Genomic DNA, 14,708 nt, shown 5'->3' with positions numbered 1-14,708 from the left:
ACCCTAGGTGATCACAGTAAGGTGGAAGGTTGAGTCCCCCAGGAATCATGGGCTTAGCTTTGCCAGGGTTGCCAGGACTCTGCCACATAGGAGCGTGGAAGGGGTGTCCTAGAGGTCAGGGGGCCTCTGGGTAAAGGAAGCAGGAAGAGGGACTCACCAGGGCAATATAGAAGCTGGGAAGGTTTCCCTCAATAATGGGATGATTCGCTCTTCTACATAAGTGTAGACCTGGACAAGGAGCATGAATTATTAACGTGCAGGATGATTTGGGCTTCAAATCCAGACCCAAAGCCTATGGCAGCAGAACCTTAATGGCTGTTTTTTCTAACACTCAGCAGTTAGGAAACCTAGAGCGAGTTTCTTCTTTCCATATTTCTAAAATCACAGCTCTATTCCTGCCCCTCTCCTTCCTCTATTTCTACACTGTCATTACCTTTGCCCTGTTTTGCATATGTATTTAAATAAGGTTTCCCATTAAAGAATCATAGAGTCCTGGGGTAATCAGCGTCTGGCGTTTCTGGCTAAATGTTCAAGTTAGCCAACTGAATTGCAGGCATCAGGCACCAATCACCATTTAAAATAATATTCAATATTTTTTCTAGAATAATAGTATACCTGGGATAAAGTAGCAGGAAAGTCCTGTCTACTGCCTAGAGTAAAGTATCAGATTATATAGGCAAGTTGTTTCCTGCAATAGCCTGGAGAGAGATGCTATACTTTCTGAGTTCACAACATTGCAGTTGGCTGAGTTTCAATCAGTATGAGATGCCTGTAGAGAAAGACATAACTCACTCTAAGGGAGCGTGACAAGGTGGTCTGGTGTTTGTGGGGTTGGTTAGAGGAAGTTTTATGTTGCATGTAGTATGATTAAGTGAATATGATACAAATGGAGTATAAAAAAATCATCTTGTCTTATTTTCCCCCCTCTCTTCCCTCTACTTTATGTCTGTCCCTGGTATAGGCTTTTCTGCTCCATTTCCTTTTGGGAATTGGAGAGGCCTGATGCCTGTGATTGAATTGGCTTGCTTGGACCTTTGGCCTGAAACACCAGGTGCTGATTGCCCCAGTTTAATCCTGATAGGCCAAGTAATGCTTATTGAAAAAAGCAGAATCTGGAGACAATCAGGAAAAGAGGAGAAAAATAGCTCTCCTGATCTAAGAAAGGAGCAAAAGCACATGATATGAGGTGACCATTCAAACACTGGGAAGCAACTGGACTTCTGAAAATGAATGCTGGGGGCATTTAAGTTCCATGAGCTAGGGCTAAACACTGGGGGACTGCAGGTTGAAAATTCCTGGTTGGGGAACCTGAATTTTGTCTTTGGGGGTTTTTTTGTTTGGAATGTTGTGATGCACATCGTTTCCCAGCTCAAGGGAGAACAAATAACACTTTTATTTCACCCTCCAGGGGGAAAGCACCTCTCACTTTGGTTTTACAAAACCCAGATCCATTGCTTGAGGGATTCCTCACCAAAGGTATGTCTACACATCAAAGTTAATTTAAAACAACTTTACTAGTGTCTACACAGCCAAACCTCAATTTTGAAATAAATTTGAAATAGTGGAGCACTTATTTCGAATTTGGTAAACCTCATTCTATGAGGAATAACCCCAAATTTAAACAAGCTAATTCAAAATAAGTGCTGTGTAGACACTTATTTTGAAATAGGGGGCCTCCAGCCTTCCCAGGGTGCCCTGGTGGCCACTCCAGCCTCAACAAGAACACTCCTTTCCCTCCCCTCCCTCCCCAGAGCCCTTGACTCTGGCCACAGTCCCTGTGCCAGCTACAAGCCTGCCAGCCCAGAGCCAGCAGTCACTGCCCTTGACCCAGTGGCCCCAAAACATGAGCCAGCAAGCCACTGGTAGCCAGCCCTCCACCACTCCCCAGGAGCAGTCTGCTAGCTCCCAGGAGCCTGCCAGGGCCTGGAGAAGGTGGGTGCCTTCCTGGTCTAGGGTGGAGATCAGGGTGGACCTTACTTAGGTTTGTGGGGGATGCCCCCAATGTCCATAATCTCTGCACTGGACAGAGGAACACGGCCATCTATGGCAGGATAGCTGTCACCAAAGGCAACAGGAGAACCCAGGAGAAGGTTTGCATGAAAATCAAGTTGGTCTGGCAAGACCCCCAACCCTGAGCCCTGAGCTTCCCCTCCGCTTTCTTCCCCTTGCTTCCCTCTCCACCTCCCTCCTCCCAGGTTTCCCCCTCCCCTCTCTCACCTCCTTTCCTCCCCTCTCCCACCTCCTTTCTCCAGTCTCACCAGTTTCACTCCCTCCCCCTCCAGTTTTGTTAAATAAAGAGCTTGTGTTCATGAAAATACGTGTATTTTATTTGACATCAGGAAGGGGGGGCTTGGAGAGTAAGTGGAATGATGTGGGGGAGGAATGAAGCACAAGCCCCCAGCAGAGCAGACCAGGGAGGTTCTTAGTGCTCCTCAGGGTGGAAGCTCTCCCACAGGGCTTCCTGGATACTGACAGCCCCCTGATGGACCTCCTGGATGGCAGCCTGCAGAAAGTGCAGCCAGGTTCGCATCAACTTGTTCACGAGAAGCACCAGAGTGCCCAGGGGCAGCTCTGGTTCCATGTTACTGTGGTGTCCCAAGTGAGGGCAACCAGAGCATGCAGAGACAGAAATGCTTTGCTGTCCCTCATCGAGGTAGGCAAGCAAACAAGGAAAGCTGAGAACTGGCTGTCTGGGGTGAAGGTCTCTTTAAGCACAAGCCTCAGATAGCCTCAGGCAGCAGCCACACAAATAAACTCCTGATCTGATGCCCTGCTGGACCTGGTTCCGGCTGGCCTTCAATGCAATTCAGTGTCCACTCAGTGTGGATGCGCTATTTCAAAATAGGAAAACGCTATTTCAAAATGCATTTTGTGTGTAGATGTGTTATTTCGAAATAAACTATTTTGAATTAACTATTTCGAAATAAGATTTTTCGAAATAACACTGTAGTGTAGACATACCCCTAGTGAGAATGCTGTTTCCTGAACTGACTTTCCTGGGAAAGTCCTGTTCCTTTTGCAGAGCCACTCCACGATGACTTCAGAATTCTCTTCTGCTCTCGGCTTTTGATGAAGTATCTCTTTCCAGCTTCTTCTTTCCAGGCCATCCTGGATTACAGGTGGTCTAAGAAAGGTGAACTATAGGAGAAAACAGTTAGCACACAGGTAGTAGAAAAGCAGAGCTGAAACTGATCAATTGTGTACTGACGTTGTTTTGAATTCTTGCTCTGTGGCTGTGCAGCAGCAAAGGAGAATTTCTTTACTCCCTCTATAGCTTCCAAAGAGTTTCAGTCAGTGACTAGTACTGACTGAAGGATACCCAGAAGGATACCCACATTGATTAATCTATTCAGTCTCTACTTTGGCTGACTCAAGGCCCTCTAATCGTAAGGAAATTGACTATTACTGTGCAAACAAGAAACATTCCTCTTTGGACTCTGTCATCTGTATTTATGAAAGGGCTGAGCACTATCTGAAAGGAATAAGACCCTGGAATTTTGGCTAGGGTTCCTCACTGTGGGTATGTCTACAGTTCAGAGTTTTGTTGGAAGTTTTTGGGGGAAAGCCGATTGGTGCAGAGATGCACGTAAATCGGAGGGAGACTTCTCTTAGAGGAGAATCCATTGATAGAGATTCTCTAAGCTGTAGTCAGAAAGGGTGTGTCTAGACTACATGCCTCCATCGACGGAGGCATGTAGATTAGCCAGATCGGCAGAGGGAAATGAAGCCGCGATTAAAATAATCGCGGCTTCATTTAAATTTAAATGGCTGCCCCGCTCTGCCGATCAGCTGTTTGTCGGCAGATCGGGGCAGTCTGGACGCGCCGCACCGACAAAGAAGCCTTTCTTGATCGGCACAGGTATGCCTCGTGAAACCAGGTTTACCTGTGCCGATCAAGAAAGGCTTCTTTGTCGGCGTGGCGTGTCCAGACTGCCCCGATCTGCCGACAAACAGCTGATCGGCAGAGCGGGGCAGCCATTTAAATTTAAATGAAGCCGCGATTATTTTAATTGCGGCTTCATTTCCCTCTGCCGATCTGGCTAATCTACATGCCTCCGTCGACGGAGGCATGTAGTTTAGATGTACCCAAAGAGAGGAGGGGAGAGGACAAACCATGGGCCAGAGCAGACAAACAACCGCATTCTAAGGAATCCAATGCATCAGGGAAGGGCAGACAAATAAGCAGTGGCAATTTTTTAAAGTGCTTCTACACAAATGTTAGGAGTCTGACTAATAAGATGGGTGAACTAGAGTACCTCATATTAAATGAGGAGATTGACATAATAGGCATCACTGAAACCTAGTGGAATGAGGAAAATCTGTGCGACACAATCATACTGGGATATAAAATATATCGAAAGGATAGAGCAGGCCGGGTGGGTGGCGGAGTGGCACTGTATGTGAAAGATAATGTAGAATCAAATGAAATAAAAATATTAAATGAATCAACACGTTCCATAGAATCACTATGGATAGTAATTCCATGCTCCAATAATAAGAAATTAGCAGTAGGGATATATTACCGACCACCTGACCAGGACAGCGATACTGACATGGAAATGCTGAGGGAGATTAGAGAAGCTACCAAAATAGAGAACTCTATAATAATGGGGGATTTTAATTACCCCCATATTGACTGGATACATGTCACCTCAGGAAGAGAAGCGGAGATAAAATTTCTCAATGGCTTAAATGACTGCTTCTTGGAGCAGCTGGTGCAGGAACCCACAAGGGGAGAGGCAATTCTCGATTTAGTCCTGAGTGGAGTGCAGGATCAGGTCCAGGAAATAACCGTTACAGGACCGCTTGGGAATAGTGACCATAATATAATAACATTCAACATTCCTGTGGTGGGAAGAACACCTCAGCAGTCCAGAACCCTGGCATTTAATTTCAAAAAGGGGAATTACACAAAAATGAGGAGGTTAGTTAAATAGAAATTAAAAAGCACAGTGACTAGAGCCAAATCCCTGAAAACTGCATGGAAACTTTTTAAAGACACCACAATAGAGGCCCAACTTAAATGTATACCCCAAATTAAAAAACATAGCAAGAGACCTAAAACAGTGTCACCGTGGCTTAACCACCATGTAAAAGAAGCAGTGAGGGACAAAAAGGTATCTTTTAAGAATTGGAAGTCCAATCCTAGTGAGATAAATAGAAAGGAACATAAACACTGTCAAATCAAGTGTAAAAATGTAATAAGAAAAGCAAAAAAAGATTTTGAGGAACAGCTAGCCAAAAACTCAAAAAGAAATAACAAAATGTTTTTTAAGTACATTAGAAGCAGGAAGCCTGCTAAAAAACCTGTGGGTCCCCTAGATGATCAAGCTATAAAAGGAACAATCAAGGACGATAAAGCCATTGCGGAGAAACTAAATGATTTATTTGCTTCAGTCTTCACGGCTGAGGACGTTGGGGAGATTCCCGAATCTGCACCGTCCTTTGTGGGTGATGAATCTGAGGAACTGTCCCGGATTGAAGTGTCATTAGAGGAGGTTTTGGAACAAATAGAAAAACTTAATGTCAACAAATCTCTGGGACCAGATGGCATTCATCCAAGGGTTCTAAAAGAACTCAAATGGGAAATTGCTGAGCTATTATCTGTGGTTTGTAACCTATCCTTTAAATCGGCTTCTGTACCTAATGACTGGAAGGTAGCCAACGTGACACCAATATTTAAAAAGGGCTCTAGAGGCGATCCTGGCAATTACAGACCGGTAAGTCTAATTTCAGTACCGGGCAAATTAGTCGAAACAATAGTAAAGAATAAAATTGTGAAGCATGTAGAAGAACATCATTTGTTGGACAAAAGTCAACATGGTTTCTGTAAAGGGAAATCCTGTCTTACTAATCTATTAGAGTTCTTTGAAGGGGTTAACAAGCATGCGGATAAGGGGGATCCAGTAGATATAGTATACTTGGATTTTCAGAAAGCCTTTGACAAGGTCCCTCACCAAAGGCTCTTGTGTAAATTACATGGCCATGGGATAAGAGGGAAGGTCCTTTCTTGGACTGCGAACTGGTTAAAAGACAGGAAACAAAGGGTAGGAATAAGTGGTAAATTTTCAGATTGGAGAGGGGTAACTAGTGGTGTCCCCCAAGGGACAGTCCTGGGACCAATCCTTTTCAATTTATTCATAAATGATCTGGAGAAAGAGGTAAGCAGTGAGGTAGTAAAGTTTGCGGATGATACCAAACTGTTTAGGATAGTCAAGACAGAAGCAGACTGTGAGGGACTCCAAGAAGATCTCACCAAACTCAGTGATTGGGCAGCAAAATGGCAAATGAAATTTAATGTGGATAAGTGTAAAGTAATGCACACTGGGAAAAATAACCCCAACTATACGTACAGTATGATGGGGGATAATTTGGCTACGACAAATCAGGAAAGGTATCTTGGAGTTACCATGGACAGTTCTCTGAAAACTTCCATGCAGTGTGCAGCGGCAGTCAAAAAGGCAAATAGGATGCTAGGAATTATTAGGAAAGGGATAGAAAATAAGTCACAGAATATCTTACTGCCCCTGTATAAAACTATGGTACGCCCACATCTTGAATACTGTGTACAGATGTGGTCTCCTCACCTCAAAAAAGATATTTTGGCCTTGGAAAGGGTTCAGAAAAGGGCAACTAAAATGATTAGGGGTTTGGAACGGGTCCCATATGAGGAGCGGTTAAAGCGACTGGGACTTTTCAGTTTAGAAAAGAGGAGACTGAAGGGGGATATGATAGAGGTCTATAAAATCATGAGTGGTGTGGAGAGGGCCGATAAAGAAAAGTTATTTATTAGTTCCCTAAATAGAAGAACTAGAGGACACCAAATGAAATGAATGGGTAGCAGGTTTAAAACAAATAAAAGAAAGTTCTTCTTCACACAGCGTGTAGTCAACCTGTGGAACTCCTTGCCAGAGGAGGCTGTGAAGGCTAGAACTATAATAGAGTTTAAAGAGAAGCTAGATAATTTCATGGAAGTTAGGTCCATAAAAGGCTATTAGCCAGGGGATAAAATGGTGTCCTTGGCCTCTGTTTGTCAGAGGCTGGAGAGAGATGGCAGGAGACAAATCGCTTGATCATTGTCTTCGGTCCACCCTCTCTGGGGCACCTGGCGCTGGCCACTGTCGGTAGACAGAATACTGGGCTAGAAGGACCTTTAGTCTGATCCAGTAAGGCCGTTCTTATGTTCTTATGTTCTTATGTATGTTATGACAAAACTTGAGGAACGTCTATACTTCAATTGCATTCTTCTGCAAGTAAATTGAAAGAACAGAGAATTTTTGCGGTATTGGTAATCCTCATTCTACGAGGAAGAATGTCTTTTTGAGAAAGAGATATTTCACAAAAGGGCATGTGTGGATGGGGAAGAGGGAGTTTTTTTAAAGAAGAGGGAAGAGGAAAGAGCACAGGTGCCCTGGTGGTCATTCTGTCCATAGAAATCACTGCTAACATGTGAGATAGCATCCAGGCAGTCTGGATGCTATCTTTCAAAAAAGCGCATCGCTTTTTCGATGCACTTTTGCAGTGTGGACGCTCTCTTTCCCAAGAAGTTTTTTCAGAAGATCTCTTTTGAAAATAGCTTCTTGCGCAAGTCGCCAGTAGTTTAGATGTAGCCTGTGGTAACTAGAACATTTAGTTCATAGATCATTGCAACAATTAATTACCTCTAAATCCTCTATATTCTACTCACTAATGACTGCACTTTCATCTGAAGACTGACCACGTTTTGTGTTAGGGCAGGTGCTAGCTGACAGGAATCAGTCTGAAGAGAAATAAACTAGCACATCACCAGATCTGTCTAAACTGCTTGAACATTTCTACAGAGGGGCAACGATTCCTCTGACATCTAACTGGGTAAGTTTCTGAATCACTAGAATTTTGACCAGCTGTCATTCAGGGTCAAGATGTCAGAGCCTTGTTTTTTAATTGGCTAGCCAGGTCATTCACTCTCAACCCAAGAAATTATATGGGATGTGTTTGTGTGAGCCTCTTTTCTGACCTTGCTCCATCTACAGTCAATGCAGGTTGCGTTGGGTCAAACACCCTTCCTATTACTTTGGTTTTAGAGCTTGTCTTCATGTATAGTGCTACAGCAGGGGAACTGTGCTGCTGAAATGTACTGGTGAAGTTGCTACTACTGACAGGAGAGCTCTCATCAGCATAGTTAATCCAGCTCCTCAAGAGGCGGTAGCTATATCAACAGAAGAAGCTCTCCTGTCAACATAGCATTGGCCATTAGGTCAGTATAACATGTCAGTAAAAAGTGTGGATTTTTCATACCCTAGAGTGACATAGTTATAGGGCTATAGGTCTGTAGTGTAGACCTGGCCTTATTAACACAAAAAAACTCCAAATGAAACAAAACAAAATCCTGCACAGGCTTGGATGGCACAAGGGTTCCTATTCAAGGTCTGCTTGGTCCATGTCCTAATTCCTTGTTCTGAAGAGAAATACTCCCAGTCCCCTAGTACCTGGGAAGGCTAATGAACCACCTGCACCAGGGTCAGCAAAACACAGTTTTAAAGCCTCAAGTAGGATCAACACCACCAATCATGGTGGATTTTTCTGCCAGCCTGTTGTAGTGTGTGTCATGGTGGTAAAATGGATTCCACTCTGAAAGGTTGCATGCAGTGTTTGCTCCAGAACACCCATGGATGAGATAGACTTTATGGAGGGCTCTGTGGAGATAGCAGTTACAACTCTTTGTGCAGACATCTCATAGCAGGCAGGGACTTTATATAACCATGATGTTGGTTTCCTTTGAAGGGATTGAAAACAATTGCTTTTTCATGTGCAGCAGAAACCTAAGCCCTGACCTGCTTAATATTCAAAAATGTGAAGTGAATCAGAGCTGAATAAACACCAGGTATAAAATTCCATGAAGCCTAGGGAAGCATGACACCTTTTAGTCTCATACGTGGTACTCATGAGAACTTTAGAAGTTCACCTCTGATCTAGTGACTCATAGAACACCTGTGTGTCCAGCAGCTGATTGGAGTCAGGGCAGGGAAGAGCTGACAATTTCTGAACTACCCCTGAAACTTAGCTTAGAGTCCAGCCATTTGGATTTGTTTAGTTTGGAAAGGAGAAGACTGAGGGGGGACATGATAGCGGTTTTCAGGTATCTAAAAGGGTGTCACAAGGAGGAAGGAGAAAAATTGTTCTTCCTGGCTTCTGAGGATAGAACAAGAAGCAATGGGCTTAAACTGCAGCAAGGGAGGTTTAGGTTGCACATTAGGAGAAAGTTACTAATTGTCAGGGTGGTTAAACACTGGGATAAGTTGCCTAGGGAGGTTGTGGAATCTCCATCTCTGGAGATGTTTAAGAGTAGGTTAGATAAATGTCTATCAGGGATGGTCTAGACAGTACTGGGTCCTGCCATGAGGGCAGGGGACTGGATTTGATGACCTCTCGAGGTCCCTTACAGTCCTAGTATTCTATGATTCTGTGATTCTAATGCTGATTGACTCTTGCTTTAGCCCATGAACACCTAGCAATTCTACTCACTTCACATCCTTGGAAACTACTGCCATATCAGGTAAGCAAGAAGTAGAGACCCCCGGGGATGTTGTTGAAAGGCAAAGGTGTTGCAGTAAAAAGGAGTAAATAAACTAACAAACTAAAGTCTATATTCCCCAATTGAGCCGTTTCTCTGAGTTCACTGTTGTCTGTGCTGCTGTCAGAAGAGAAGGAGGAAATAGAGGTGAAAGGGAGGAAGGCCTAAGAGAAAAAGCTTGAGAGTGAGAATGAGGAAATCAATAGGATAGGACCATCCATTTCAGTAATATTACACTCCCATGCTGTGTGAGTCGGTGCTCAAATACTATGGTGATATTTCTGGCCAAAAATACAAAGAGCAGGTAGAATACTTTTCTCTTTCTCTACAATGCAGAGAAGGGATGGTTGCTTAGACATACATCCAAGTGTGGTCGGGACTGATAGAGGAAGGGCAATGGCATAAAACTCTTCTCTTGAGTTTCTTTTAATGGCATGTTTTTGCAGGAACAGTAACAGTCTGGTGTGGCAGAGCTCTCAGAGTGATCCCTGGGTCCTGCGCTTCCTGGCAGATTTTAAGATGACTCAGAGGCTCATGGTGACCCTCCTACTGCCTCTTGTTTTTCTCAGAGGCAAGGGTTCCCTACTTAATGAACCATTTTCATCATAGGCCAGTCACTAGCATGGAGGGGAAAAACCCCTCCACAGTCCAAAAGTCCCTTTTCCCCTAGTGGCAGACCACTGGGTATGGGGAGGGTTACGGAGAGCCCAGTTCCACCCACTTACTCCAGGTTCCAGCTCAGGGCCCTAGGAAGAAGCCACTAATGGGGCTCTTGCCCCTATCCCCACAGAAGGGCAGTCGCTCCCTGGGCCACTTCCCCAGCTGCTCCGACAGTTCCTTCTCCCTGACCTCTTGGAAAAAGCCTCTCCTGCTTGCAGTCTGCAGCTTGTCTCCACTCTGCACTTTCTCCTCTCCAGCCCATCTCTCTTCTTCTCCCCTCTCCTTGCCATAGGGGAAGCCTTTTATAATGGACCAGGAGGCCCTAAATGGCCGCAGGTGTCCCACTAGCCTGTTGCTGCAGGCCAGCTCTTAACGAATCCTAGGTGCCTGCCTGATTTAGTTGCTGGGCAGCAGTCTCTAGAAGTCTATTCAGGGAACAGGAACCTGCTCACTTAACTGCCCCTCTACCTGACCTCCATCAAACTACTGCAGCCTGCTGTCTTTGGTCTGTATAAGGAGTCTAGGCCAGCAACATGATCTCCCTCTGAACCGGAAGAAGGGCCCTCTATGACCCCTTGGTGGGCGGGTCCAGCCTCACCCAGCCCCGCCTGCAGGAAGCAGGGAGATGGGACCCAGCGTATAAGAGCTCAGCATTCAGTTGGAGCCCAGTGGCTGAACAGGTCAGATACTCAGCCCTAGCTCCTGCAGTGAAATCCCAGCCATGCTGTGCCCAATGGGAGGACTGTGTTGGGCTGCCAAGACCCCTCCAGACCCTGAGTACTGGCCCAAGCCACTGAGACTGCTGTCACGGCCTGAAGCCGTGCTGAGACCTCCAGGACCCCTTCTGAGACCTGATGACTGGACTGGTTTACCTGGACCCCTGCTGGAGCAGGAGCTGATGGACACACTGCCAGTACCTCTGTCCCCGGCTAACCCCAAGGAGCAGTGCCCGAGGCAGGTAGACCCCATTGGGAACTGGGAAGCAGCCCTGGTGTGGCTGAGGAGAGGGAGGTCGGATGGGCAATGTATTGCGGCTTGGATCCCTGCTGACCCAGACCTGGCCGGCGAGTTGTGGTCTGGATCCCTGCTGACCCAGTGGTTGTTGTGCTGCCACAGTCAGGGCCCTCGGCTGGGACTCAATGGAGGGGATGGGCTGCATTCATGCCCGCCACCCCTCCCCTCAGGTAGCAGGCTTTCCCCTGTGGAGGCAAAACCCCTGTGCTTGTCTGCTCTCTGCCGGCTAGGAGACCCGACCCCCACCTGGCTGGAGCCTTAAACTGTTATCAAACCACCCACAGTAAACTTTTGTCTTTCTGCCCCACCCTGACACAGAGCTGGGCCTTATAAACTGCTTGTTTATAGATTGTGACATTGCAATTGCCCTTTAATGGGGCAATAGAGGGAGTCAGCACTGCCTCCCGCTGGCATGGACTTTTAACAGTCTGCCACACTGGTTAAAACTGTTGAGAATAACATCCAGAAACTGGTGTGTGCATTGTGAAGTTGTTGACTTGTTAATACTTGCGCTGTCTCCATTTATAGCCATAAGCCTCCTGTGGCTAGACCTTTTTTTATTTTACTTCCAGAGCCTCCTGGAAAACAATTTAAACAGGAACCATCCTATTTCTCTAGCTCATTTTCTGCATTACTCTTTTCTCTCTCTTTATTCAAAGGTAAATTGCAAAGAAAATAGAGTTTCTGAATCAAAAGAGCTAGCTTTTCTAACTAAATGGAGAATAGTACCTAGCAAATACTAAAGATGGTTGCCTGAAAGTTACACTTACCCAACTTCTAGAATGATCACAAAATTAAAATAAATAAAAATGAATCAGAACACACCTGTTTTGAGGCAGTCACGAGTTCTAAGGTCTAAGTTAAATCAAGAAGCTATACTTTATGGCGGTCCCCCTATAACTAGTTATTAGATACACAAACAGCTGTTTCATCTTAATTTTTTTTAAAAACTTTATTTTACACTTTTTATCATGGGATTATTTTAATGTCAGATAAAGTGCTCAGGATGGTAGCTGGAGACCTGAGATTTCTGGATTCCCTTCACTTCTATGCCACAACTTTTTACGTGACAGTGGAAAAGTCATTAAGGTCTGGTCTACACTGGGAGTTCAGGTCAAACTTAGCTGCATTAGGTTAATTTTCTAAAAAGTGAGTCTACACTATCAAGCTCATTCCATCAGCTTTAAAGGCCATTAAAGTCAATTTCTATACTCGTGCTTTCACAAGAGTAACCGCTAAATCTGATCTTGCATAGTTCTTTCTGATTGCTCAGATACAGTGCTATGAAAGTAAATGTTCTTGGTGTCCAAGAGGTATCCCACAGTGCCCTGCAGTGAACAGTCTGGCCACAACTTCCAACTCTACTGCTCTTCAGGTGAACAGGGAAAGCCCTGGGAAATTTTGAATTTATTTTCCTGTGTGGCTAGCATGGTGAGCAGACCTCAGAGCAGGCAGCACACCTGGTCATGAGTTCCATGAGCTCCATGATTTTCCAGGATTGCAGCTGAGTACTGGCATGGAGTGTGCAGGAAATCCTGGACCTCGTTGCTATGTGGGGAGAGGAATCTGTTTTCACAGAACTATGAACCAGCAAAAGAAACACAGATATCTATGCCAAGATCTCAAGGGTCATGGAGGAGAAAGAATATGCCAGGGATGCCCAGAAGTGTCACGTAAAAATAAAGGAGCTGAGGCAGTCATGTCAAAAGGCAAAGGAGGGAAACTGACAGTCTGAGTCATCACTGCAAACATGCTGCTTCTATGAGCAGCCGCATACAATTCTCGGGGGGGACCCAACCAGCTTCCCCAACCAGTCCATGGACTTCTCCCAAGACACTCAGGCACCCTCAGGCAATGGCATAAAGCGCAGCATGGTGGAGGAGAAGGAGAATGGAAGGAGCAGATGAGAGGAGCAACCGAGGTCACTGAGAGACCAGAACTTTTTATAACTTTGGAGACAATCCCCCTCCTCCCAAGCAGTCTCATAGTTGGGCACTGATCCCGGGGAAGGCACTTCTGGTGAGTTCACATTTTTTATCATGCTACAAGTGGGCTAAGGCAATTAGATGGGATCTGTGGTGGCCACTGTGTTCAAAGCGGGGGGTCCCCAGAACAGCTTGTTAACAACTCTGGAAACAGAGCGGGAATCCTCCCTGCACATCTCATAAAGCTCTGATAGAAAAACTCTTTAATCCTTTTTGCAAGGTTTCTGGGTGGCCTGCCTTACTCTCTCCTCCACAGTAGGACACCGTTCCATGCCAAGCCAGCAGTAAGTGGTCTGGCATTGTTGCAGCACAAAGCATTGCAGCATAAGATCCAGGTTTCTGGCCACACTGTCAGCATCTGCTCCCTATCACTCTGGCGATTCAAAGAAGACTGGTGGCAACCTGGATGAAGCAGGGGAAACTATTAGCTGATGCCTCTGGTGTAAACCTTCATTTTCTCATTCCCAGAGAAGCATGGCATGACCCCCTGCCCTGCTGCCATGCCTAGACTTCCTCCCCGCTTTCTGCCTGCCCGCCTGCTCGCTCGCTTGCTCCTGCAGCAAGGGAAAGTTACCTTCTCTCAGCAAATGGGGAATTCCAAGCATATGGGCACTAAATGTCCCTAAAGAACCCTTGTAGTACTCTGCCATCATGCCTGGACCCTTACTCCCCGCAGCCTCGAGCCCCAGCCTTCCCTTGCCATGCTTGCCTCTTAATCGAGTCCAGCTGCTTCCCTCACAACTCTGCAGTGTACCTGCTGCAACGTGATCACCTACAAGCATAACTGTGGCCTTGTACATAACACATGTCTATTGACTTTAGACAGACTTTCATTTTATTCTAACAGATTAATTTATCCCCTGTAAAGTCTGCCCTTCATTTTTCATTACAGCGGGAACAGCAAGAAACCTGCTGTGCACTCCCCTGGTCCCGCCAGCTGTCTGCCTGGCACAAATCCACAGGTGAAAACGGACTAGGTAGGGAAAAATGTTCAAGGAGCAAATGCAATCTACCAACTTCGGGAGTGCGTAAGCGAGTGGAGGAATACGCTGCTGGAGGAGATGCAAGTAGAGCATGAGGAAAGGAGACCATGCAGTGAATGGGAAGTGAAGCACCAGGAGACCATATTGTTGTCCAACACCTTCCTCGCTTCCTGGTACATTTCTTTCCTCTTCTATCCTGTTTGCTCTTTCCCTGTTGAAGGTTTAATGGAAGACATGTATCTGGTCTGTAAAATGGGGGTAACAACACTTCCCTAAATCATGGAATTGGTGGGAGGATAAATTAATTCAAGACTGTGAAGCACTCAGTTATTGTATGGTAATAAGAGGCCACACAAGTATCTAGGACAGATAATCTTTTAAAAATCTGACACCAACCACCTCAATGAAATAACATCAGCAGTATTCAGTTTTGCACTTTGATTCTATTTATTCCATCAACCTGACTCCATCTCCAGCAATTCACAGGAAACAGATCCAAAAAGGATGAGATTT

At 45.5% G+C, this 14,708-nt stretch overlaps 1 long non-coding RNA gene across 1 annotated transcript in view; it reads right to left on the bottom strand.

Moving 5' to 3' along the window:
• Positions 1 to 2,315: 2,315 nt before the first annotated feature.
• LOC142831217 (uncharacterized) overlaps positions 2,316 to 14,708 on the bottom strand; it is a 77,433-nt gene continuing 65,040 nt past the window's right edge. The window contains exon 3 of the long non-coding RNA XR_012906881.2: positions 2,316 to 3,138. This is a non-coding gene — a long non-coding RNA (uncharacterized LOC142831217). The remainder of the gene's footprint in view (positions 3,139 to 14,708) is intronic.

Source organism: Pelodiscus sinensis, chromosome 13, assembly GCF_052426305.1.
Source record: "Pelodiscus sinensis isolate ZL-2025 chromosome 13, ASM5242630v1, whole genome shotgun sequence".
Classification (NCBI taxonomy): Eukaryota; Metazoa; Chordata; order Testudines; family Trionychidae; genus Pelodiscus; species Pelodiscus sinensis.
The sequence above is the reverse complement of the archived record's forward strand: the minus strand, read 5'-3'. Positions and strand labels throughout refer to the sequence as shown.